Source organism: Phyllobates terribilis, unplaced genomic scaffold, assembly GCF_046119375.1.
Source record: "Phyllobates terribilis strain yellow unplaced genomic scaffold, ASM4611937v1 Scaffold_4__5_contigs__length_816908805, whole genome shotgun sequence".
NCBI lineage: Eukaryota > Metazoa > Chordata > Amphibia > Anura > Dendrobatidae > Phyllobates > Phyllobates terribilis.
Window position 1 is genome coordinate 53,125,061 of NW_027362764.1, and position 27,035 is coordinate 53,152,095.

Below are 27,035 nucleotides of genomic sequence, written 5' to 3' on the forward strand. Positions count from 1 at the left end.
TCTATCTATTATCTATCTATCATCTATTATCTATCTCTCTATCTATCTATTATCTATCTATTATCTATCTATTATCTATCATCTATTATCTATCTATCTATCATTTATCTATCTATCATCTATCTATCTATCTATTATCTATCTATTATTTATTATCTATCCATCCATCCCTCTATGTTCTCCACCTTTCTCATTCCTATGACGTAACATTTGCCAGGTTGTACAGTAAGGCTGTGTGCACACGTTGCAGATTTGTTAGCAAAACCTGATGCCAGCAAAGTGAATGAGAAGCCTGAAGCCTCGTGCACACCTTGAATATTTTTGACTTGCAGATTAGGTGCAGAAAATAATCTCCATCATGTCAATTCTCTGTGCGTTTTTCACCCATTGAAAAAAAGCGTCAAAAACGAAACATTTTTGAGACTGCGCTTTCCTGCCAACAGATGCAGAAACAGTGCAGAAATTTCTGCGCACAAAATACTCCATGTGTGCACAGAGCCTAAGGTTTTATCTGAGGACTATTACGGTGGGTTCCTCCTCCTTCGTCCCTTCTGTCCTTGCGCTGATCGTCCTATACGGAGCCTTTAGGTTTAGGTGAATTGTTGCCAAGTTTCTTTTCTGGGATTTGTCCAGCGTGTCAGATGGCTTCTTATAAAAAGCTCGGAGCTTCCTGCCAAACATTAATATTCATTTATAGCAGAACTGCGGCCGGGGGGGGAACGTCTCATTAAAGGGGAAGATGAGACTTTAAGATACTATTGTCTCTAACAAAGTCATCGCCTGACAAGATGATGTTTTTTCCTCCCCTTTTTCCAACAGCTTCCTAAAGCCATCATTTTTTCATTTTTTCCATCCCCATGGCCGCGTGAAGGACGACTTGTAGTTTTGATCGCCTCCATTCACTTTACCATACAATGTTCTCAAAAATGGGAAATAAAATTCCAAATGCGGTGAAATGGTAAAAAAATAATCTGCAATTCCACCGTTGTGTTTTTGGGTTTTGCTTTTTTTTATAGTAAAAATTACCTGGCAAAATGATTCTCCAGGACAGTACAATTACAGCAATACTAAACTTGAAACTTATGTAGGTGTTTTGTTTTTTACTTTTTTAAAACTTTTTTAAACTTTTCTTTTTAGTGGTTAAAAGAAATTCAGAACATCGTACAAAAAAAAAAAATTTGGATTGTGTCAGCATTATCTGAGACCCGTAATTTTTTTTTTTTTCTATTTTTGTACCGATGTAGTTGTGTGAGGTCAAAAAGACAATTCTGGTCTTTTAATCTTTTGGGGTTTACCATATAATGGCAATATTTATATTTTTGGAGATGTTTAAAGATGTCACAAAACCAAATAAGATCCTTCTTTTTCACTTGTTTTTATTTTTAATTGAGAAGTGTTTTAAACTTTTATATTTTGAATTTTTTATTATTATTTATTCTTTTTTTTTTTTTTTATTATTTTAGTCTTTTTAGGGAACTTGAACTTGTCATTTTTTGATTGCTCGTTCTACATACTGCAAAACTATGAGCACCAAGATGGTAGCAAGGGGGGACTTTTAGCAGACCACCACCCGGGTGGTGCTGTTTAAATGTCAATGTCTGAGTGTGATAGCGGCATTTTAATGGTTAAACAGGGGCGATCGCTGCTGTTATAGGCAGCTGCTATCTGTATTACACAGCCGTCCCCTGCCCTGCATGAAGCACGTTTCATACACCCGCACCCAATGTGTGTTGTGTCCTACATATACAACACATATCAGGAAGGGGTTAATTATAGCAATTACCCTAGTAGGGTATGGATATTTTGGGTAACCAAAGAATGCACCCCTTTAACATTGCATTAAAGGGGGTGTCAAGGATTACCAAAACATGGCTACTTTCTTTCAGGAAAGTCAGCCCTGACCACAGGTTGTGCTAAATTCAGCTACATTCACTTTAATGGGGCTGAGTTGCAATACCAGAGACGACCCACGGAGGGCGTTATGAGTTTTTCTAACCCTGGTCTATCCCTTTAAGGACTCCAATTTCTTATGGAGTCCTTAAAGGGCTGCAAATCACATCACGACCACTGGGTGGCCACATACACACGCATATAGCATAAACATCCCGCGACAGAGTATCGGAAAATTATTTTTTTAAAAGCTGCTCAATCTTGGGATTTGAGGAGTCAAGAGGGAAGGTAAGGAAGGGCATGTGTACCAGTTGGAGTTGTGGTTGAGCTAATAGTTGTCTACGGCCATGCGCACACACAGTTTTATTTTTTGAGGCGATAAACTAGTAGAAACCTTTTCAGGAAACGCTCTTTTTTGGAGGAAGTATTTGAAGGACTTTTTCATTTCCTGATGTAGTTTTGAAAACTTTCTAAAGTTTTTTTGCTGCCTTCTAATTGGACAGTGCTTGGTTTGGAGGGTGATTCTATCAGGAGACGCTTCATAGAAGGAACATCCATTTTTTATTCCACCATCAGAAAAAAAAAACTCTCAAAAGACTAAACATAAAAGCTGTAAAGTGATTTTTCAATAGAAAGTTGAGCAGCTAATAAAAGCCGAATCACTCTGGAGGTAACTTTACCATATGAATGGAGGTTCGAGCTGTCAGTTGCTGGTATCGTTCCTGGACGCCGCTACTTCCGAAATGTATAATGAATTGAAGCTCAGGCACTTAGAAGATTATCAGCCTGATAACCCTCCCGAGCAAGAAAAACGCTGGTAATAAAATTCTCCGAAGGCAACGACCGATAAAACGGGAATACACGGGAACACAAAAAGACAAAAAAACAACGCAGAGACCGCCAGATAAAGGCTCGTAACCTCAGCACGGTGTTACAGTCACTGGGCTGTTATGTCTGTCCCGGTGCCTGACCTTCTCGGAGGTATGTAGGTCAAAATTCCCAGATATATATATCTGATCATCTGAGTTTATACAGGTGGAAAAAACAAACAATTGCTAGAAAATTGATGAATTTCTGCATAGTTTGTCTTAAAGTGCACCTAAAAAAAAAAATCAGGCAGCATAAATAAGTTCTTGCATTCTTCTACCCGTCAGGCCTGGTAGTCTATCGGCCAAAAAATGTTTAAAAACTACATTTAACACAAAAAATCTGATTGAAAGAATAGGTTATTTTATGATCACATGTTCCCTTTAAAAGGTAAAAAAAATGCTATGAAACCTTCACCTACAGATTAAAGGGAATCTGTCAGCAGATTTTTGCTATATAATCTGACAGCAGCATAATGTAGTGGCAGAGACCCTGATTCCAGCGATGTATCACTTAGTTTACTGGGTGCAGCAGTCGAATTACAATCCCTGTTTTCTCAGCTGCAGATGTAGCAGAGCTCAGAATGCTGAGCCCTGTGTCACCCCGTCCACACCACTGATTGGCTACTTCCTGTGTATACTGTATGTTGACAGAAGTCTGCCAATCAGTGCTGGGGATGTGGTTGGACCAGGAGGGACGAGACACCCAGTCCTTTAGTGATAATCTCCTGCTGGTAAAACACTGGATTGGATTGAAACACCAAAACACAGCCCAGTAAGTGACACATCGCTGGAATCAGGGACTCTGCCCCTACATTGTGTTGCTCTCAGATTACACAGTAAAAATCTGCTGATAGATTACTTTTAAGGGAGATCCTTCCCTTGGCTACTGCTCCTGTTGCAATTTTTTACTCTTCATTCTCTGATCCTGACCCCAACCTTGCTCACCGCACACAGGAGCGCTCGGCCAATCACTCCTGCGTTCCCAGTGAGAGAGCCACTGCCAGGATCCTTGAGTGGTGGCTTCTCACTCTCGGAGAAGTATCAGCAGTCCAAAATCGGGCATGACAAATCATTCTCTCCCCCGACATCATATGTCGGGGGAAAAGTTAGGAGGCCCCCCCATTGATATTAGTCTGTTGGTGAGTCCGGCCGATGTTAGTCTGATGTGTATGGGGCCCTTTGTGTTAAAAAGTAGTCGGCTCCACTCCGAGGGCGGGTTATACGACCACTTATCCGGTGGGAAACATAACAGGAATGACGATCTCTGGAGTGAGAACATCATGAGCTTTGGTTTGGTTGATGCCAGAAAAGTAGAATGTCCAAACTTAGGGGCAACATCTCAACATCTCATAAAAATGGTTTGGTATCACATAACTAGATGGGGACCCCCGAGTCATGACCTCAACTACAGATAACACATTTGGGGAGAATTGGAAAACTATTAGCTAACCAGATTTTTTGACCAACTTAATGAGGCAAACCACAATGTCAGAAGCGGGCACGACAATAGTCCATAAAAAAATAGTTTGGGATCACAGAACGAGATGAAACCAAGTCATGACGTCTACTGCAGGAAACACATTTTATGAAGAATTGAAAACCATTGGCTATCTCATGAACATTCAACCCAACCAATAGCTGTCAGGACATGCTAGGTATTGTAGTGTCTGTAGAGTTTCATGTTGGAGGCCTCAAACCTTGAGGATCCAATGGCCACGGAATAACAAGGTCCACAATCAAAGTATGGAAGCGACGTCTCCACACTGTGCACCAAATACTATGTACATTGGATGGGAAAAGACCAACACAATGGCAATCTGTATTTTAAAGAATTTAGCTAAACTCAACAGTGGAATTTTTTTTAATAGTCTGTGACACCATGTGACGACATCCCGGGACGTGCCCTCGGTATCGCGCGGTGCTTTGGTTTGCACAATTGTGACACATGACCGTAAACAAGTCAGACGGCCCGTCCATAGTAGACACGTTTACAGACACGCTGTGACAAGATTGGGCTACTTGCCAGGTCTCGGGGAAGACGAGTGGATGGTGACATAATTAATCTGACATTACTATCACCGCAGTGAACTTTTCACTTGGATTTGTCATGACCTAAATACCATTAGAGCTTATCCTTCCTGTGTACAAATGCCAACCATCAGTCACCACCCTCTCCATCAGAGATCATGGTTTGTAGGGATTGCAAATCAGACATATAAAAAAAAAGTTATTCTAAAAAAGAAATAAAAAAAATGGCAATGATGGTAATGCATTAGTGGTAGTCAGATGATAACCCTCCACAGGTCCTACATTGGAGACTCTACGATGAGACAACCTAAGTGACTGAAGGACCTTACAATCAATAGGTAAAAGTCAAAGATGTGGCGTATAGTTAGCACATGAATCGTGAATGTCCGATTGGTGGAAGTCCAATTTGTGTACAACAGAACTAGAAGTGAGATTGGTTGTAAGAAGCCATCATGTCACTTCATTAACTGTTAGCCTGTCTTGAAGGCCACAAGATCACGCATCAACCATAATGTGCCAACTGTGAAAACCCAACTGGAGCCACCAGGAAACCACATTGCATCTATTCCCTAGCGACGCCACCACATATCATAGTGGTCACAATGGTTAGACCTTTGACAATTGGACCTTGGCACCAAATCATATGTATGAGCCCATGATAAGACAACCCTCCAAGGTTCTGGAGAAGGATCTGACCGGCAGTAAGTAAAGTAGAAGATGGTGGATACAGGTTATATATCTCTAATGTAATAATTAGGGTTGAGATGAACCTGGATTGGACTTCTTGAGGGCTTGTTGGGATGAGGGTATAATTGGCCTGTGTGTGCCATGGACTCATTATATAGCCAGAGTGACGTGATGATTTCCAAGTGCTGTTATCACTCCGCAACACATTGATTGACAGCCAGCTCTGCACACATACACACTGTAGACGCGGCTGTCAATCTAGGTCCTGTGGAGCGATTACAGGGTGAGTGGTGATTCTAACACTTCCCTGGAAGACAGCGGCTGCAGGGAGGATAATACTTAATTTTCTCCCTGCAGCTGCTCCCAGTAAGCCTGCCAGACATGATTTAGACTCTATTTACCTGCGGATTAACCCTATATCTGCAGGTAAATAGAATTTCTCTGGAAGTTACAGATTCAGATGTCCTTTAAACCCTTAGATGTCATGGCCAATATCAACCGCTGCATCTAAGCAGTTAAAAGTGGAAGTGGTTTCCTTTGTCAGCCCACACGATCAAAAAAACATGGGTGGGTTAGTATGGCACCCAGGAATCAAACAATGAGCTTCAGGCCACAGAAAAAAAAAAAAAAGTACCACGTCATATAAACCTGATAGGAAATGGCATAAAAAATAATAAAAAAGGAAAATAAATATTAAATTACTGTTTTTTTCCCATTAATCAACAAAAAAAATAAAACAATTCCAATATATGATTTAGAAAAAATACTAAATAAATCAATTGTATCCTTATGTGTAAGATAAAAAAGTATAAGTTATGGTTTTTGGAAAAAAAATCAATAAATAAAAAAATTGGTGTTCTCATGAACCCTAAAGATCTGTATCCTGAAGGGGTTAAATCATAAATTGGGGGGGGGGGGGCAATATAAATATGGGCTACTATATCTATATATTTCTGTGCTACTTGAGAACTTGATCAGACCCCTGAACTGACGCAACGAGCGAGAAAAACAACACGTACAACGCAAGGAACCCAACACGTATAGATTACCACTCGGTGATCAGCACTTGTAAAATAATAATGACTTATCAGCAGGTGCCACAGACAAAAGAGCAACAATCAGCGTCGAAAACTCCGGCCCCTATTAATGTTCCCCCCGCAGGACGCCTGCAGCCTCTCAAGCATATAATATAACACAAGAGCCGATAATGTAAAATGACGATCGTGGTTATGTTCACATTACTGCTGGTTACATGCACATCCCGTCCCCACAGACCCTAATGAGCTCAGCCCTCCGCCCGCACACAGTCGTCATTCCAGAAATCGGCAGAAATAGATTAATCTGAGCAGAGAATAATCTCTTCTACATTTCCGGAATTTGCTAGATTAACGCTCCGTCCTTATACAAAGTGATGAAAGTAATAGCCGACAGGATGATGCCGCGCTGGTAATTATTCATTAAAATATACTTTAATATATATTTTTTTTAAATCTATATAATTATTTATTTTGTATACTTGTATCATATTTTACTCTAGTCACAACTAAAGTTACATTCAAACACTCTACAACTGAATAAATCTCGGGCAGCACAAGGTCACAGCAAATTCACCGTCACAGAAAATTCAACCTCACCCCCCACACTCATCCCATCCCTAACCCATCTCTTCAACCTATCACCATCTTCTGGTACCTTCCCCTCTGCCTTCAAACATGCCACAATCACGCCCATCCTCAAAAAGCCATCCCTCGACCCAACCGCCATCTCCTGCTACCGCCCCATATCGCTGCTCCCATTCGCCTCCAAACTCCTTGAGCAACACGTTCATGCTGAACTTTCCTCCCACTTTTCATCTAACTCTCTCTTCGACAACCTACAATCCGGCTTCCGCCCCCACCATTCCACCGAAACTGCCCTTACCAAAATCACCAATGACTTACAGCCAAAGCTAGCAGACAATTCTCTGTACTCCTTCTTTCAGACCAGTCCTCTGCTTTCAACACAGTTGACCACTGCCTCCTACTACAGATCCTCTCTTCCTTTGGTATCAAAGACCTTTCCCTCTCCTGGATCTCCTCATACCTTTCTAACCGCACATTTAGCGTCTCCCACTCCCACACTACCTCCTCACCCCCCCCCCCTCTCTGTTGAAGTCACTCAAGGCTCTGTCCTAGGACCCCTACTCTTCTCAATCTATACCCTTGGCCTGGGACAGCTCATAAAATCCCATGGCTTCCAATACCATCTGTACGCTGATGACACCCAGACGTCACCTCTCTGCTGTCCAGAATCCCAGCAGGTCTAGCAGCCATATCCTCCTTCTCCTCCTTCCTCAAACTCAATGTGGACAAAACTGAACTCCTCATCTGTCCCCTATCTCGCATATTTTCCCCACCTGACCTTTCTATCACAATAAATGACATTACTCTTTCCCCTGTATCGGCAATCTGCTGTCTCGGAGTAACCCTTGACTCTGCCCTGTCCTTCAAATCCCACATCCAAGCTCTCGCCACCTCCTAACGCCTCCAGCTCAAAAATATTTCCAGAATCCATCCTTTTCTCAACCCTCAATCTACTAAACTGCTTGTGCATGCCCTCATCATCTCCAGCCTCGACTACTGCAACATCCTCCTCTGTGGCCTCCCTGCTAACACTCTCGAACCCCTCCAGTCCATCCTTAACTCTGCTGTGCGGCTGGTCCATCTCTCTCCTCGCTACTCCTCTGCTACCCCTCTCTGCAAATCCCTTCACTGGCTCCCAATTACCCATCGTATCCAGTTCAAACTACTAACACTGACCTACAAAGCCATCCATAACCTCTCTCCTCCGTACATCTCTGAACTAATCTCCCGATATATTCCCTCACGTAACCTCCAGTCCTCCCAAGACCTCCTTCTCTCCTCCACACTTATTCGTTCCTCACCCAATCGCCTCCAAGATTTCTCCCGAATATCCTCCATTCTCTGGAATTCTGTGCCTCAACACGTCCGATTATCCGCCACACTCGAATCCTTCAGAAGGAACCTGAAAACCCATCTCTTCAAGAAAGCTTACAGCCAGCCATGACACGGCTGCTTCCTCAACACCGGAGCTGCTGCAACGCCTCAACCTACTGTCTCCTTCCCCCTTCCTGTAGAATGTAAGCCCGCAAGGGCAGGGTCCTCTTCCCTCTGTACCAGTCTATCATTGTTAGTTTGTTTACTGTAAGTGATGTCTGTATCTGGTATGTAACCCCTTCTTATGTACAGCGCCATGGAATCAATGGCGCTATATAAATAATAATAATGTAGGGTGACCAAGTGACCCATGAGATTCAATATGGATGCCAGGAAGTCAACTGATTTAGGAGCTAAATTTAGGAAGGTTTTTGCACAGTTTTCAAAGTATTTTAAAAATATAAATCTGAAAACTGTGACATCCCTGAGTCAGTACTTTGTAGGACCACCTTTGGCTGCAATTCCTGCTGCAGTCTTTTGGGGTCTGTCTCTCCCATCTTTGAACATCTAGGGGTGACATTTTCGCCCCTTCTTCTTTGCACACTCGCTCTCGCTCAATGAGATTGTATGGAGACGTCTGTGAACAGAAATTTTCACGTCTTGTCACACATTCTCAATGGGATTTAGGTCTGGACTGTGACTGGGGCCGTTCACACACATGAATATGCTCTGATATAAACCAGCCATTGTAGCTCCGGCAGTATCTTTAGGGTCGTTATCCTGCTGGAAGTTGAACCTACGACCCAATGTCAAGTCCTTTGCAGCCTCCAACAGGTTTTCCTCCAGGATTACCCTGTATTTAGCTCTATCCATCTTCCCACCAACTCTGACCAGCTTCCCTGCCCCTGCTGAACAAAAGCCTCCCCACAGCATGATGCTGCCACCACCATGTCTGATGGTGGGGATAGTGTTTACAGGGTGATGTGCAGTGTTAGTTTTCCGCCGCACATAAGTGTTTTGCCCAAAAAGTTCTCCTTTGGTCTCATCTGACCAAAGCACTTTCTTCCACATGCTTGAGGTGTCCCCTACATGGCTTATTGCTAACTGCAAATGGGACTTTTTATGGCTTTCAAAAATGTCTTTCTTCTTGCCACTCTTCCATAAAGACCAGATTTGTGTAGTATACAACTAATAGTTGTACTGTGAACAGATTCTCCCCCCTGAGCTGTGGACCTCTTCAGCTCCTCCAGAGTGACCATGTGCCTCTTGGCTGCTTTTCTAATTAGTGCTCTCCTTGCTTGGGATGTCAGTTTAGTTGGACCACCATGTCTTGGTAGGTTTGCAGTTGTGCCATCCTCCTTCCATTTTTGGATGGTGGATTGATCAGTACTCCGGGAGATGTTCAGAGCTCGGGCTATTTTTTTTATAACCTAACCCTGCTTTACTTTTCTCCATAACTTTATTCCTGACCTGTCTAGCGTGTTCTTTGGTTTTCATGAAGCTGATTGACACCTAATGTTCTCAAACCTCTGAGGCCTTCACAGAGCAACTGTAGTTATACTGAGAAGAAATCACACAGAGGTGGACTTAATTTACTAATTATGGGACTTCTGATGGCAATTGGCCACTCAGAACTTCATTTAGGAGCCTCAGACTACAGGGGGGCTGAATACAAATGCACTTCACAATTTTCAAATTTATATTTGTTAAGTATTTAGAAAATCATGTATCATTTCCTTTACACGTCAGAAATATTTGTTACTTTGTGTTGGTAAATCACATAAAATCCCAATAAAATACATTTAAGTTTGTGGGAGTAACGTGAAAAAAATGTAGAAAAATTCAAAGGGTGTAAATACTTTTTCAAAGCACTGTATATGATAGATAGATGACAGTTTAGGGAATCACTCTCTCAGGTAGGCATTAGGTAGTGTTCACAAAGGCAATTCAATTTGGTCCAAACAAGCAGTTGTATTGCTTTTCTAAAATTCCAAGGGATGCAAACAAAACAGCCTCTTCTGGGCACAAAGGTATCACAGCAAATAAACAGTTCATTCAGCAGGCACATATATGTTAGTGTGGGCTCACCCTAACAGATTACAAGTACGGCCCTACCAGTCTCAGTAACACCTTCAGCCTGAGCTCCAGCACACAGACTACTTAGCTTTCCTAGCTGACCCATGCAGTCTCCATTCAGAGAGATAGACTTTAGCTTGTCTTTTTCCAAGCTACAGCTCACATTTTGGCTGGTGACTCACCAGCTTCAACGCACTTCTCTCTGCACAACATCCCCAGCAGACTTGAGAGCTCCCAGGTGAACACATGCCCTGGTTCTTAGTTGAAGCTAGCCAGGTACGCCTAATTAAGTGCTAGGATTTAACCCAGTCCTACCTGGCTTTGCTACAATGGACAAATGATAAATATTGGAAAAAAAAAACAACAATCTACTTAAAGGAGTTGTTTAGTGTTAGGTGATAACTTATTGACTGGTGAGGATGGGATATTTGGGATAATACGGCACTTTTATAGAATAGTCTCATAGAAATAGAACAGAGTGATGGTCAGTCATACATTCTGCAGCTCCATTTTGAAATGGGGATAAAATTGCTAGATCTGCCGCATTGTTGCGGATCCCAGGGGTCAGGCCCCCGCCTATCAGTAAGTTATCCCCTATCCTGTGATTAGGCGATAGAATGTTTTCACCGGACAACCCTTTTAAGAAAATGTGAACAGGATGAAAGACCCTTGCTTGAAAAAAAAACTCAAGACATATTTAGGAGCCAAAATGTTGCATGTCACATGGGCGAAGGTTCTTGGCTTTAGATAGTTATATAGACACTGGAAATATGAAAAAGATACAAATGAGATAAATCAGAAGATGCAGGCAGATAGTTTCATATCCTATAAGACCATGTCTGTTGTAAGATCAGTAGACAAACCACCGTCACGAGAAGAATTTCTCTCGATGTTTTTTTTTCTTTCTAATTTTCTTGTGCCCTCGTGGTGAGGACATTGCGTGACAGAGAGACACTTGTGATGTGATGCGAGGAGCTGAGGTGAGAGCGAAGCCACAGATTAAGAGTCGGCTAATACAATAAGCCCAGCACTAAGCACCGCGTAATATGATGAGAGGACTGCCACCATAGTTGAAAAAAAAATTATTATATATATATACTTATATGTGGATGTCACCATAGTTGTTAGTAAAAAATTAAAAAATATACAGTACAGACCAAAAGTTTGGACACACCTTCTCATTTAAAGATTTTTCTGTATTTTCATGACTATGAAAATTGTATATTCACACTGAAGGCATCAAAACTATGAATTAACACATGTGGAATTATATACTTAACAAAAAAGTGTGAAACAACTGAAAATATGTCTTATATTCTAGGTTCTTCAAAGTAGCCACCTTTTGCTTTGATGACTGCTTTGCACACTCTTGGCATTCTCTTGATGAGCTTCAAGAGGTAGTCACCAGAAATGGTCTTCCAACAATCTTGAAGGAGTTCCCAGAGATGCTTAGCCCTTGTTGGCCCTTTTGCCTTCACTCTGCGGTCCAGCTCACCCAAACCATCTCGATTGGGTTCAGGTCTGGTGACTGTGGAGGCCAGGTCATCTGGCGTAGCACCCCATCACTCTCCTCCTTGGTCAAATAGCCCTTACACAGCCTGGAGGTGTGTTTGGGGTCATTGTCCTGTTGAAAAATAAATGATGGTCCAACTAAACGCAAACCGGATGGAATAGCATGCCGCTGCAAGATGCTGTGGTAGCCATGCTGGTTCAGTATGCCTTCAATTTTGAATAAATCCCCAACAGTGTCACCAGCAAAGCACCCCCACACCATCACACCTCCCCCTCCATGCTTCACTTCACGGTGGGAACCAGACATGTAGAGTCCATCCGTTCACCTTTTCTGCGTCGCATAAAGACACGGTGGTTGGAACCAAAGATCTCAAATTTGGACTCATCAGACCAAAGCACAGATTTCCACTGGTCTAATGTCCATTCCTTGTGTTCTTTAGCCCAAACAAGTCTCTTCTTCTTGTTGCCTGTGACTCGCCCCCTGGGCCGTGGGGTACCCGAAACCGGGCTTCTGTATGATGCTGGGGGTAGTAGTGGCAACCCGATCCCGTGGCTCAGGGTGGTCAGACCAAATTGTGGCAGTCTATCAATCAGTGCTTTAAATGTCCAACTACGCCACCCGTGGATTGCGGTCAGGGATGACCGCCGCTGCAAGGCAGACCGCTGAGGCTGGTGTTGGTGTGCAGCACAGGGGTAGGATAACTCCCCACGGGAAGAGTGTAGCCTCAGGGCAGTGTAGGTGGATGCTGGGGGTGATAATGCAGGCCGCAATAGTAAGCGTTCAGAGTCCGCTTCAAACAGTCCAGGGTATTTATTGTAGGAATTATTAATCACCCAACAGGAGTATCGGGTAGGAATGGGCCTGGGTGTCTGAGAGCATTCGGGCGAGCCCCGCTGGTCAGGGTGAGTGTGTAGGCCTACCGTTCTCTCTATGCTCTTTCTGACTATCCCCCTCTTCGTGGTGTAATAGCCCACGTCCCTGAGCTGGCCGTGTAGCCTGTATGGCTTGCGACTCGGGCCTTAGGTACCTTTTGCTTTCTCTTTGCTGTACTGGTCCCTCTGTGTGGCGGAGCCTCCAGGCTTCTTAGGCCAAGGGACCTGAAATCCCTTGCGGGTTGGTTCTCTTCTGCTGGGCTTGATAACCCTGACAGCCTCAGACCCCAATGTCCGGTAAGATTCATTCTCTCAGCCAGCACCGGCTCTCGTCGCCTCTGTCCCTGGCTTGCAGTTTCTCCTCTGCCCCACAGACTCCTCAGCTGCTGCTGACCTGTCCCTTCCTCTGAGAACCCTTCTGGATGCTTCAGAAGAGGGTTCTGGTCTCTCTAACCCTGCCCCAGTTCCAGCTTTTATAGGGCAGCCAGCTCCCCCTACTGGCCTGGGACAGGAGGTGCTGCATGCTAATGGTCCCTAACCAGGGAACCTCCCTCCTGCTCTCAGACACAGCCTTTAATATTTGTGGCATCCAGGCCTGGGGTGACACACCTGTCCTTATCAGTGGTTTCCTAGCAGCTATTTTACCATGAAGGCCTGCTGCACAAAGTCTCCTCTTAACAGTTATTGTAGAGATGTGTCTGCTGCTAGAACTCTGTGTGGCATTGACCTGGTCTCTAATCTGAGCTGCTGTTAACCTGCGATTTCTGAGGCTGGTGACTCGGATAAACTTATCCTCAGAAGCAGAGGTGACTCTTGGTCTTCCTTTCCTGGGGCGGTCCTCATGTGAGCCAGTTTCTTTGTAGAACTTGATGGTTTTTGTAACTGCACTTGGGGACACTTTCAAAGTTTTCCCAATTTTTCGCACTGACTGACCTTCATTTCTTAAAGTAATGATGGCCACTCGTTTTTCTTTACTTAGCTGCTTTTTTCTTGCCATAATACAAATTCTAACAGTCTATTCAGTAGGACTATCAGCTGTGTATCCACCTGACTTCTGCACAACACAACTGATGGTCCCAACCCCATTTATAAGGCAAGAAATCCCACTTATTAAACCTGACAGGGCACACTGTGAAGTGAAAACCATTTCCGGTGACTACCTCTTGAAGCTCATCAAGAGAATGCCAAGAGTGTGCAAAGCAGTCATCAAAGCAAAAGGTGGCTACTTTGAAGAACCTGGAATATAAGACATATTTTCAGTTGTTTCACACTTTTTTGTTAAGTATATAATTCCACATGTGTTAATTCATAGTTTTGCTGCCTTCAGTGTGAATGTACAATTTTCATAGTCATGAAAATACAGAAAAATCTTTAAATGAGAAGGTGTGTCCAAACTTTTGGTCTGTACTGTATATATATATATATATATATATACACACACACACACAACACATACACACCGGTGTATATATCAATTACGGACAACTATATCCATTTATCCACTGAAATCCAATCAAGGGCGACATCTGCAAGGAGTTTGTATGTTCTCCATGTGTTTCTGTATCAAAAGAAATAGAAATGTAATAATTCTGCTACATCTCAGACTGTGATCTATGAATATTAAAGGCACAGCGCATTAAATTTTGCATCTTAAGTCTCAGCCCTCCTCTATCAATGCACAAGGAAGAATTAATTGATCTGCTTTATGTGATGGCTGGCTCATGTCGTCATTGGTCCCAAGTGAAGGATTAAGCTGAGACTTATATATTTGCCTTTAAGGAGTCGCCCGTGACATTCAGTTCAGATATGCAGCTCATATCGGCAGACGCTCAGCCCCATCTTGCCCTTGTATCGTGGGTGCATAGAACAAATTGTAAGGAATAAGAGTCCATCATGTTTTGGTCATTGGAGCAATTCCCCTAAAACGTATTGATTGCTAATGATGGTGGCGCCAGAAATGTTGTGACCAGTAGTGTTATCTCCTGCTCCAGGTAAAAGGATCGTCCACTTTTAGGGATAAAAAAAAATAAAAGTCTGAATTTTCTTAACAATTTTCAAACAGTCTGAAATTTCATGACGTTTCGTAATATACTTTGTATTTACAATTCTAACCATTTTCAAGATGTCAGAGGTAGACACAGAACGGGGCTGAGTGAGAAACCGGAAGTCAATAATTAACACAATCATTTCACACCTTGTGGCCACGGTACGATTTCCAAAACTGCGGAAAACATGTTGCAGTTCTACTGTACAGCAAAAAAGAAAAGAAAAAAAGCAGTGCGGCCACAATGTGCGGATACAGCTATAACATATATAAACGGGGAAATAGATGCCTGAATACAAAGACCACGATGACTTAGAGACCTTCCAAATTATGTGATCGGCAACGTTAAGCGACGAAGGGTCGGTAGAAATTTGCTGATCAGAGGTAATTTAATGGCTTGTATTAGACAGAACATAAAATAATATTCATACAGGAAATCAGTGATAGATCAGTGCACATAGGCTGCCATTGTGCTCGACAGCACGTGTTTGTGTGCAGAGGATGATGTGCTGCAGAGAACGATGATGTTTTAAGCCAGATAGGTAATAGATAGATAGGTAGATAGATAGATAATAGATGATAGATAGATAGATAGATAATAGAAGATAGATAGAAGATAGATAATAGAAGATAGATAGAAGATAGATAATAGAAGATAGATAGATAGATAGATAATAGAAGATAGATAGATAATAGATAGATAATAGATAGATAGATGATAGATAGATAATAGATAGATGATAGATAATAGATAGATAATAGATAGATAGATAGATAATAGATAGATAATAGATAGATAGATGATAGATAGATAATAGATAGATGATAGATAGATAGATGATAGATAGATAATAGATAGATGATAGATAATAGATAGATAATAGATAGATAATAGATAGATAATAGATAGATAGATGATAGATAGATAATAGATAGATGATAGATAATAGATAGATAATAGATAGATAGATAGATAATAGATAGATAGATAGATAATAGATAGATAATAGATAGATAGATAGATGATAGATAGATAGATAATAGATAGATAATAGATAGATGATAGATAATAGATAGATAATAGATAGATAGATAGATAATAGATAGATAATAGATAGATGATAGATAGATAGATAATAGATAGATAATAGATAGATAGATGATAGATAGATAATAGATAGATGATAGATAGATAATAGATAGATAATAGATAGATGATAGATAGATAGATAATAGATAGATAATAGATAGATAGATGATAGATAGATAATAGATAGATGATAGATAGATAATAGATAGATAATAGATAGATAATAGAAAGATAATAGAAAGATAGATAATAGATAGATGATAGATAGATGATAGATAGATAATAGATAGATAATAGAAAGATAATAGATAGATGATAGAGAGATGATAGAGAGATGATAGATGATAGAGAGATAATAGATAGATGATAGAGAGATGATAGAGAGATAATAGATAGATGATAGGATAGATAATAGATAGATAATAGATAGATGATAGAAAGATAATAGATAGATGATAGATAGATAGATAGATAATAGAAGATAGATAGATAATAGAAGATAGACAGATAATAGATAGAAGGATAAGCAGACAGTAGGAAAAAAAAGAAGCAACAGGCTGAACTGGTCAGGGTGCCAGGCCATAAAATATATATATATATATATACACACACACACACACACACACACACACAGTTGTGCTTAAAAGTCTACATACCCGGCAGAATTTTTCCTTTCTTGACCTTGTTTCAGAGAATATGAATGATAACAAAAAACTTTTTCTCCACTCATGGTTATTGGTTGGGTGAAGTCATTTATTGTCAATCTACTGTGTTTTCTCTTTTTAAATCTTACTGACAACCAAAAACATCCAAATGACCCTGATCAAAAGTTCACATACTCTGGTGATTTGGGCCTGATAACATGCACAGAATTTGACACAAATGTGTTTGAATGGCTACTAAAGGTAACATCCTCACCTGTGACCTGTTTGCTTGTAATCAGTGTGTGTGCATAAAAGCTGAGTGAGTTTCTGGGATCCAGACAGACTCTTGCATCTTTCATCCAGCCACTGACGTTTCTGGATTGTGAGTCATGGGGAAAGCAAAAGAATTGTCAATGGATCTACGGGAAATGGTAGCTGAACTGTATAACACAGGAAAGGGATACAAAAAAATATCCAAGGAATTGATAATGCCAGTCAGCAGCGTTCAAACTGTGATTAACAAATGGAAAATCAGGGGCTCTGTAAAAACCAAACCACGGTCAGGTAGACCAACAAAAAATTTCGGCTACAACTGCCAGGAAAATTGTTCGGGAAGCAAAGAAAAACCCACAAATAACATCAGCTGAAATTCATGACTCTCTGAAAACTAGCGGTGTGACTGTTTCAAGATGCACAATAAGGAGGCACTTGAAGAAAAATGGGCTGCATGGTCGAGTCGCCAGAAGAAAGCCATTACTGTGCAAATGCCACAAGGTATCTTGCCTACAATATGCCAAACAGCACAGAGACAAGCCTCAAAACTTCTTGAACAAGGTAATTTGGAGTGATGAGACCAAAATTGAACTTTATGGCCACAACCATAAACGTTACATTTGGAGAGAAGTCAACAAGGCCTAAGATGAAATGAACACCATTCCTACAGTAAAGCATGGAGGTGGATTGCTGATGTTTTGGTGATGTGTGAGCTACAAAGGCACAGGAAACTTGGTAAAAGATGAAGGAAAGAGGAATGCAGCAAGTTATCAGCAAATACTGGAGGCAAATTTACACCCATCAGCCCGGAAGCTGCGCATGGGACATACTTGGACGTTCCAACATGACAACGATCCAAAACACAAGGCCAAATCGACCTGTCATTGGCTACAGCAGAACAAAGTGAAGGTTCTGGAGTGGCCATCTCAGTCTCCTGACCTCAATATCATTGAGCCACTCTGGGGAGATCTCAAGCGCGCAGTTCATGCTGGACAGCCCAGGAATTTACAGGAACTGGAGGCTTTTTGCCAAGAAGAATGGGCAGCTTTACCATCTTAGAAAATAAAGAACCTCATCCACAACTACCACAAACGACTTCAAGCTGTCATTGATGTTAGAGGGGGCAATACACGGTATTAAGAACTGGGGTATGTGAACTTTTGATCAGGGTCATTTGGATGTTTTTAATTGTCATTAAGATTTAAAAAGAGAAAACACAGTAGTTTGACAATAAATGGCTTCACCCAACCAGTAACCATGAGTGGAGAAAAAGTTTTTTTGCTATCATTCATATTCTCTGAAACAAGGCCAAGAAAGGAAAAATTCTGCCGGGGTATGTAAACTTTGTAAACTGTATACATACATATATATACACACACACATACTGATGTATTGAATTCCATTAATAACTACTACATCCCTACAATCTACAGATGACATTGAGTCTCTATCACCTGTGCCCCCTCTACGCCGTGAGCCCCCTCTCTGCCATGAGCCGCCTCTCCATTGTGCGCCCCCTCTCCGCTGTGAGCCCCTTCTCTGCCGTGAACCCCCTCTCCGTTGTGAGTCCCCTCTCCACTGTGAGCCCCCTCTCCGCTGTCAGCCCCCTCTCTGCCGTGAGCCCCCTCTCCGTTGTGAGTCCCCTCTCCGTTGTGAGCCCCCTCTCCGTTGTGAGCCCCCTCTCTGCCGTGAGCCCCCTCTCCGTTGTGCGCCCCCTCTCCGCTGTGAGCCCCCTCTCCGCTGTGAGCCCCCTCTCCGCTGTGAGCCCCCTCTCTGCCGTGAGCCCCCTCTCCGTTGTGAGCCCCCTCTCCGTTGTGAGCCCCCTCTCCGCCGTGAGCCCCCTCTCTGCCGTGAGCCCCCTCTCCGTTGTGAGCCCCCTCTCCGTTGTGAGCCCCCTCTCCGCTGTCAGCCCCCTCTCTGCCGTGAGCCCCCTCTCCGTTGTGCGCCCCCTCTCCGTTGTGAGCCCCCTCTCCGCTGTCAGCCCCCTCTCTGCCGTGAGCCCCCTCTAACCCGTGAGCCCCCACTCCACTGTCAGCCCCCACTCCGCCATGAGCCCTCCTCCGCCGTGAGCTCCCTCTCTCCTGTCAGCCCACTCTCCGCTGTCAGCCCACTCTCCGCCGTCAGCCCCCTCTCCGCCGTCAGCCCCCTCTCCGCCGTCAGCCCCCTCTCCGTTGTGAGTCCCCTCTCCGTTGTGAGCCCCCTCTCCGCTGTCAGCCCCCTCTCCGCTGTCAGCCCCCTCTCTGCCGTGAGCCCCCTCTCCGTTGTGCGCCCCCTCTCCGTTGTGAGCCCCCTCTCCGCTGTCAGCCCCCTCTCTGCCGTGAGCCCCCTCTAACCCGTGAGCCCCCACTCCACTGTCAGCCCCCACTCCGCCATGAGCCCTCCTCCGCCGTGAGCTCCCTCTCTCCTGTCAGCCCACTCTCCGCTGTCAGCCCACTCTCCGCCGTCAGCCCCCTCTCCGCCGTCAGCCCCCTCTCCGCCGTCAGCCCCCTCTCCGTTGTGAGTCCCCTCTCCGTTGTGAGCCCCCTCTCCGCTGTCAGCCCCCTCTCCGCTGTCAGCCCCCTCTCTGCCGTGAGCCCCCTCTCCGTTGTGCGCCCCCTCTCCGTTGTGAGTCCCCTCTCCGCTGTGAGCCCCCTCTCCGCTGTGAGCCCCCTCTCTGCCGTGAGCCCCCTCTCCGTTGTGAGCCCCCTCTCCGTTGTGAGCCCCCTCTCCGCTGTGAGCCCCCTCTCTGCCGTGAGCCCCCTCTCCGTTGTGAGCCCCCTCTCCGCTGTCAGCCCCCTCTCCGCTGTCAGCCCCCTCTCTGCTGTGAGCCCCCTCTCCGTTGTGCGCCCCCTCTCCGTTGTGAGCCCCCTCTCCGCTGTCAGCCCCCTCTCTGCCGTGAGCCCCCTCTCCGTCGTGAGCCCCCTCTAACCCGTGAGCCCCCACTCCACTGTCAGCCCCCACTCCGCCATGAGCCCTCCTCCGCCGTGAGCTCCCTCTCTCCTGTCAGCCCACTCTCCGCTGTCAGCCCACTCTCCGCCGTCAGCCCCCTCTCCGCCGTCAGCCCCCTCTCCGCCGTCAGCCCCCTCTCTCCTGTCAGCCCCCTCTCCGCCGTCAGCCCCCTCTCTCCTGTCAGCCCCCTCTCCGCCGTCAGCCCCCTCTCCGCCGCCAGCCCCCTCTCCGCCGCCAGCCCCCTCTCTCCTGTCAGCCCCCTCTCCGCCGTCAGCCCCCTCTCTCCGTCGTCAGCCCCCTCTCCGCCGTCAGCCCCCTCTCCGCCGTCAGCCCCCTCTCCTGTCAGCCCCCTCTCTCCTGTCAGCCCCCTCTCTCCTGTCAGCCCCCTCTCCGCCGTCAGCCCCCTCTCCGCCGTCAGCCCCCTCTCCGCCGTCAGCCCCTCTCTCCTGTCAGCCCCCTCTCCGCCGTCAGCCCCCTCTCCGCCGTCAGCCCCTCTCTCCTGTCAGCCCCCTCTCCGCCGTCAGCCCCCTCTCTCCTGTCAGCCCCCTCTCCGCCGTCAGCCCCCTCTCCGCCGTCAGCCCCCTCTCCGCCGCCAGCCCCCTCTCCGCCGCCAGCCCCCTCTCTCCTGTCAGCCCCCTCTCCGCCGTCAGCCCCCTCTCTCCTGTCAGCCCCCTCTCTCCTGTCAGCCCCCTCTTTCCTGTCAGCCCCCTCTTTCCTGTCAGCCCCCTCTCCGCCGTCAGCCCCCTCTCCGCCGTCAGCCCCCTCTCTCCTGTCAGCCCCCTCTCCTGTCAGCCCCCTCTCTCCTGTCAGCCCCCTCTCCGCCGTCAGCCACCTCTCCGCCGTCAGCCACCTCTCCGCCGTCAGCCCCCTCTCCGCCGTGAGCCCCCTCTCCGCCATGAGCCCCCTCTCCGCTGGCAGCCCCCTCTCCGCCGTCAGCCCCCTCTCCGCCGTCAGCCCCTCTCTCCTGTCAGCCCCCTCTCCGCCGTCAGCCCCCTCTCCGCCGGCAGCCCCCTCTCCGCCGTCAGCCCCCTCTCCGCCGTCAGCCCCCTCTCCGCCGTCAGCCCCCTCTCCGCCGTCAGCCCCCTCTCCGCCGTCAGCCCCCTCTCCGCCGTGAGCCCCCTCTCCGCTGTGAGCATCCAGCCTTTATGGCAGGTCGCTGCCTCTACATGAATATATCGTGGGCTTTACTTTCCAGCTGAGGAGAACATCATTGCAGATAAAAATAGAAGAAGCGTCATGTCTAAAGCCCGGGGCCGTGACCAGGAGAAGCGCTGAGCTCTGTGTTCTCCGCGGCGCGGTTTTGGCTCCGTGCTGTGCTGATAAAAGGACGATTTCATTTTATAGACAAAAAGTAAATGAGCAATAAACGTCCTGAGAAGATTCATCACAAATCTCACCTGCTCCATAGATATTCAATCATATGACCATAATTCCTGGACCAGTCCATCCAGAACAGAGCGAACCTGGAGACAAACCGCAGCGGGTACTGTAAGAACAACATGACCGAGCGCAGAGCACCAGGCACCAGCTCTCCAGCTCACTACCACACCGAGACTTTGTCTATATCATTTTATTTGTAGCTTTATAAAATAAAGTTTCCGAACTGAAAGTTTTTGTTACTCTTTAAAGTGAGTGTTTCACCAAGTCTTTACCGATGTAGGCGCAGAAACCCTGATTCCAGTGATGTGTCACTTACAGCTCTGATAAAATCCCTGTTTTCTCTGGTGTCGAGCCATCACTGATTGGCAGCTTTCTGTGTACATTGTATATTGACAGAAAGTGGTCAGTGGTGGAGCAGGGTTATATAGAGCAGGAGGACTACATGCCACAAGACACTTAGTCCTCTAATGATAATCTCCTGCTGAGAAAACAGATTATATTGAAACAACAACAAGCAGCCCAGTAAGTGACACATCACTGGAATCAGAATCTATGCCCTTATTTCATACTGCTTTCAGACATGGCAAAAAAATGCTGATATATTCCCATTACATGGGTACAAAAATATAACTACTATAATACTGCCCCCTATGTACAAGAATATAACTACTACAATGCTGCCCCCTATGTACAAAAATATAACTACTATAATACTGCCCCCTATGTACAAGAATATAACTACTATAATACTGCTCCTATATACAAGAATGTAACTACTATAATACTGCCCCTATGTACAAGAATATAACTACTATAATACTGCCCCTATGTACAAGAATATAACTACTATAATACTGCTCCTGTGTACAAGAATATAACTACTATAATACTGCCCTTATGTACAAGAATATAACTACTATAATACTGAACCTATGTACAAGAATATAACTACTATAATACTGCTACAATGTACAAGAATATAACTACTATAATACTGCCCCCTATGTACAAGAATATAACTACTATAATACTGCCCCCTATGTACAAGAATATAACTACTATAATACTGCTCCTATGTACAAGAATATAACTACTATAATACTGCTCCTGTGTACAAGAATATAACTACTATAATACTGCTCCTGTGTACAAGAATATAACTACTATAATACTGCTCCTATGTACAAGAATATAACTACTATAATACTGTCCCCTATGTACAAGAATATAACTACTATAATACTGCCCTTATGTACAAGAATATAACTATTATAATACTGATCCTATGAACAAGAATATAACTACTATAATACTGCCCCCTATGTACAAGAATATAACTACTATAATACTGCCCCTATGTACAAGAATATAACTAGTATAATACTGCCCCTATGTATAAGAATATAACTACTATAATACTGCCCCCTATGTACAAGAATATAACTACTATAATACTGCCCCTATGTACAAGAATATAACTACTATAATACTGTCCCTATGTACAAGAATATAACTACAATAATACGGTCTCCTATGTACAAGAATATAACTACTATAATACTGCTCCTATGTACAAGAACATAACTATAATACTGCCCCCTATATACAAGAATATAACTACTATAATACTGCTGCTATGTACAAGAACATAACTACTATAATACTGCTGCTATGTACAAGAATATAACTATTATAATACTGCCCCCTATGTACAAGAATATAACTGCTATAATACTGCCCCCTATATACAAGAATATAACTACAATACTGCTCCTATGTACAAGAATATAACTACTATAATACTGCCCCCTATGTACAAGAATATAACTACTATAATACTGCCCCTATGTACAAGAATATAACTACCATAATACCGCTCCTATGTACAAGAATATAACTACTATAATACTGCTCCTATATACAAGAATGTAACTACTATAATACTGCCCCTATGTACAAGAATATAACTACTATAATACTGCCCCTATGTACAAGAATATAACTACTATAATACTGCTCCTGTGTACAAGAATATAACTACTATAATACTGCCCTTATGTACAAGAATATAACTACTATAATACTGAACCTATGTACAAGAATATAAATACTATAATACTGCTACAATGTACAAGAATATAACTACTATAATACTGCCCCCTATGTACAAGAATATAACTACTATAATACTGCCCCCTATGTACAAGAATATAACTACTATAATACTGCTCCTATGTACAAGAATATAACTACTATAATACTGCTCCTGTGTACAAGAATATAACTACTATAATACTGCTCCTGTGTACAAGAATATAACTACTATAATACTGCCCTTATGTACAAGAATATAACTACTATAATACTGAACCTATGTACAAGAATATAACTACTATAATACTGCTCCTATGTACAAGAATATAACTACTATAATACTGTCCCCTATGTACAAGAATATAACTACTATAATACTGCCCTTATGTACAAGAATATAACTATTATAATACTGATCCTATGAACAAGAATATAACTACTATAATACTGCCCCCTATGTACAAGAATATAACTACTATAATACTGCCCCTATGTACAAGAATATAACTAGTATAATACTGCCCCTATGTATAAGAATATAACTACTATAATACTGCCCCCTATGTACAAGAATATAACTACTATAATACTGCCCCTATGTACAAGAATATAACTACTATAATACTGTCCCTATGTACAAGAATATAACTACAATAATACGGTCTCCTATGTACAAGAATATAACTACTATAATACTGCTCCTATGTACAAGAACATAACTATAATACTGCCCCCTATATACAAGAATATAACTACTATAATACTGCTGCTATGTACAAGAACATAACTACTATAATACTGCTGCTATGTACAAGAATATAACTATTATAATACTGCCCCCTATGTACAAGAATATAACTGCTATAATACTGCCCCCTATATACAAGAATATAACTACAATACTGCTCCTATGTACAAGAATATAACTACTATAATACTGCCCCCTATGTACAAGAATATAACTACTATAATACTGCCCCTATGTACAAGAATATAACTACCATAATACCGCTCCTATGTACAAGAATATAACTACTATAATACTGCTCCTATATACAAGAATGTAACTACTATAATACTGCCCCTATGTACAAGAATATAACTACTATAATACTGCCCCTATGTACAAGAATATAACTACTATGATACTGCTCCTGTGTACAAGAATATAACTACTATAATACTGCCCTTATGTACAAGAATATAACTACTATAATACTGAACCTATGTACAAGAATATAACTACTATAATACTGCTACAATGTACAAGAATATAACTACTATAATACTGCCCCCTATGTACAAGAATATAACTACTATAATACTGCCCCCTATGTACAAGAATATAACTACTATAATACTGCTCCTATGTACAAGAATATAACTACTATAATACTGCTCCTGTGTACAAGAATATAACTACTATAATACTGCTCCTGTGTACAAGAATATAACTAATATAATACTGCCCTTATGTACAAGAATATAACTACTATAATACTGAACCTATGTACAAGAATATAACTACTATAATACTGCTCCTATGTACAAGAATATAACTACTATAATACTGTCCCCTATGTACAAGAATATAACTACTATAATACTGCCCTTATGTACAAGAATATAACTATTATAATACTGATCCTATGTACAAGAATATAACTACTATAATACTGCCCCCTATGTACAAGAATATAACTACTATAATACTGCCCCTATGTACAAGAATATAACTAGTATAATACTGCCCCTATGTATAAGAATATAACTACTATAATACTGCCCCCTATGTACAAGAATATAACTACTATAATACTGCCCCTATGTACAAGAATATAACTACTATAATACTGTCCCTATGTACAAGAATATAACTACAATAATACGGTCTCCTATGTACAAGAATATAACTACTATAATACTGCTCCTATGTACAAGAACATAACTACTATAATACTGCCCCCTACATACAAGAATATAACTACTATAATACTGCCCCTATGTACAAGAACATAACTACTATAATACTGCTGCTATGTACAAGAACATAACTACTATAATACTGCTGCTATGTACAAGAATATAACTATTATAATACTGCCCCCTATGTACAAGAATATAACTGCTATAATACTGCCCCCTATATACAAGAATATAACTACAATACTGCTCCTATGTACAAGAATATAACTACTATAATACTGCCCATATGTACAAGAATATAAGTACTATAATACCGCCCCTATATACAAGAATTTAACTACTATAATACTGCCCCTATATACAAGAATATAACTACAATACTGCTCCTATGTATAAGAATATAACTACTATAATACTGCTCCTATGTACAAGAATATAACTACTATAATACTGCCCCTATGTACAAGAATATAACTACTATAATACTTCCCCCTATATACAAGAATATAACTACAATACTGCTCCTATGTACAAGAATATAACTACTATAATACTGCCCCTATGTACAAGAATACAACTACTATAATTCCCCCCTATATACAAGAATATAACTACTATAATACTGCCCGCTATGTACAAGAATATAACTACTATAATACTGCTCCTATGTACAGGAATATAACTAATATAATATTGCCTCTATGTACAAGAATATAACTACTATAATACTGCTCCTATGTACAAGAATATAACTACTATAATACTGCCCCCTATGAACAAGAATATAACTACTATAATACTGCTCCCTATATACAAGAATATAACTACTATAATACTGCTCCCTATGTACAAGAATATAACTACTATAATACTGCCCCTTATGTACATGAATATAACTACTATAATACTGCCCCTATGTACAAGAATATAACTACTATAATACTGCTCCCTATGTACAAGAATATAACTACTATAATACTGCTCCCCATATACAAGAATATAACTACTATAATACTGTCCCCTATGTACAAGAATATAACTACTATAATACTGCCCCTTATGTACATGAATATAACTACTATAATACTGCCCCTTATGTACAAGAATATAACTACTATAATACTGCTCCTATGTACAAGAATATAACTACTATAATACTGTCCCCTATGTACAAGAATATAACTACTATAATACTGCCCCTATGTACAAGAATATAACTACTATAATACTGCCCCCTATGTACAAGAATATAACTACTATAATACTGCTCTTATGTACAAGAATATAACTACTATAATACTGCTCCTATGTACAAGAATATAACTACTATAATACTGCTCCTATGTACAAGAATATAACTACTATAATACTGTTCCTATGTACAAGAATATAACTACTATAATACTGCCCCCTATGTACAAGAATATACCTACTATAATACTGCCCCTATGTACAAGAATATAACTACTATAATACTGCTCCTATGTACAAGAATATAGCTACTATAATACTGCCCCCTATAAACAAGAATATAACTACTATAATACTGCTCCCTATATACAAGAATATAACTACTATAATACTGCTCCCTATGTACAAGAATATAACTACTATAATACTGCTCCCTATGTACAAGAATATAACTACTATAATACTGCCCCTTATGTACAAGAATATAACTACTATAATACTGCCCCTATGTACAAGAATATAACTACTATAATACTGCTCCCTATGTACAAGAATATAACTACTATAATACTGCTCCCTATATACAAGAATATA

General features: G+C 42.3%; 1 protein-coding gene across 3 annotated transcripts in view; it reads right to left on the reverse strand.

Moving 5' to 3' along the window:
- Positions 1–27,035, reverse strand: part of PPP1R9A (protein phosphatase 1 regulatory subunit 9A) — a 290,332-nt gene that overhangs the window by 160,313 nt on the left and 102,984 nt on the right. The gene's annotated exons all lie outside the window — the stretch shown is intronic.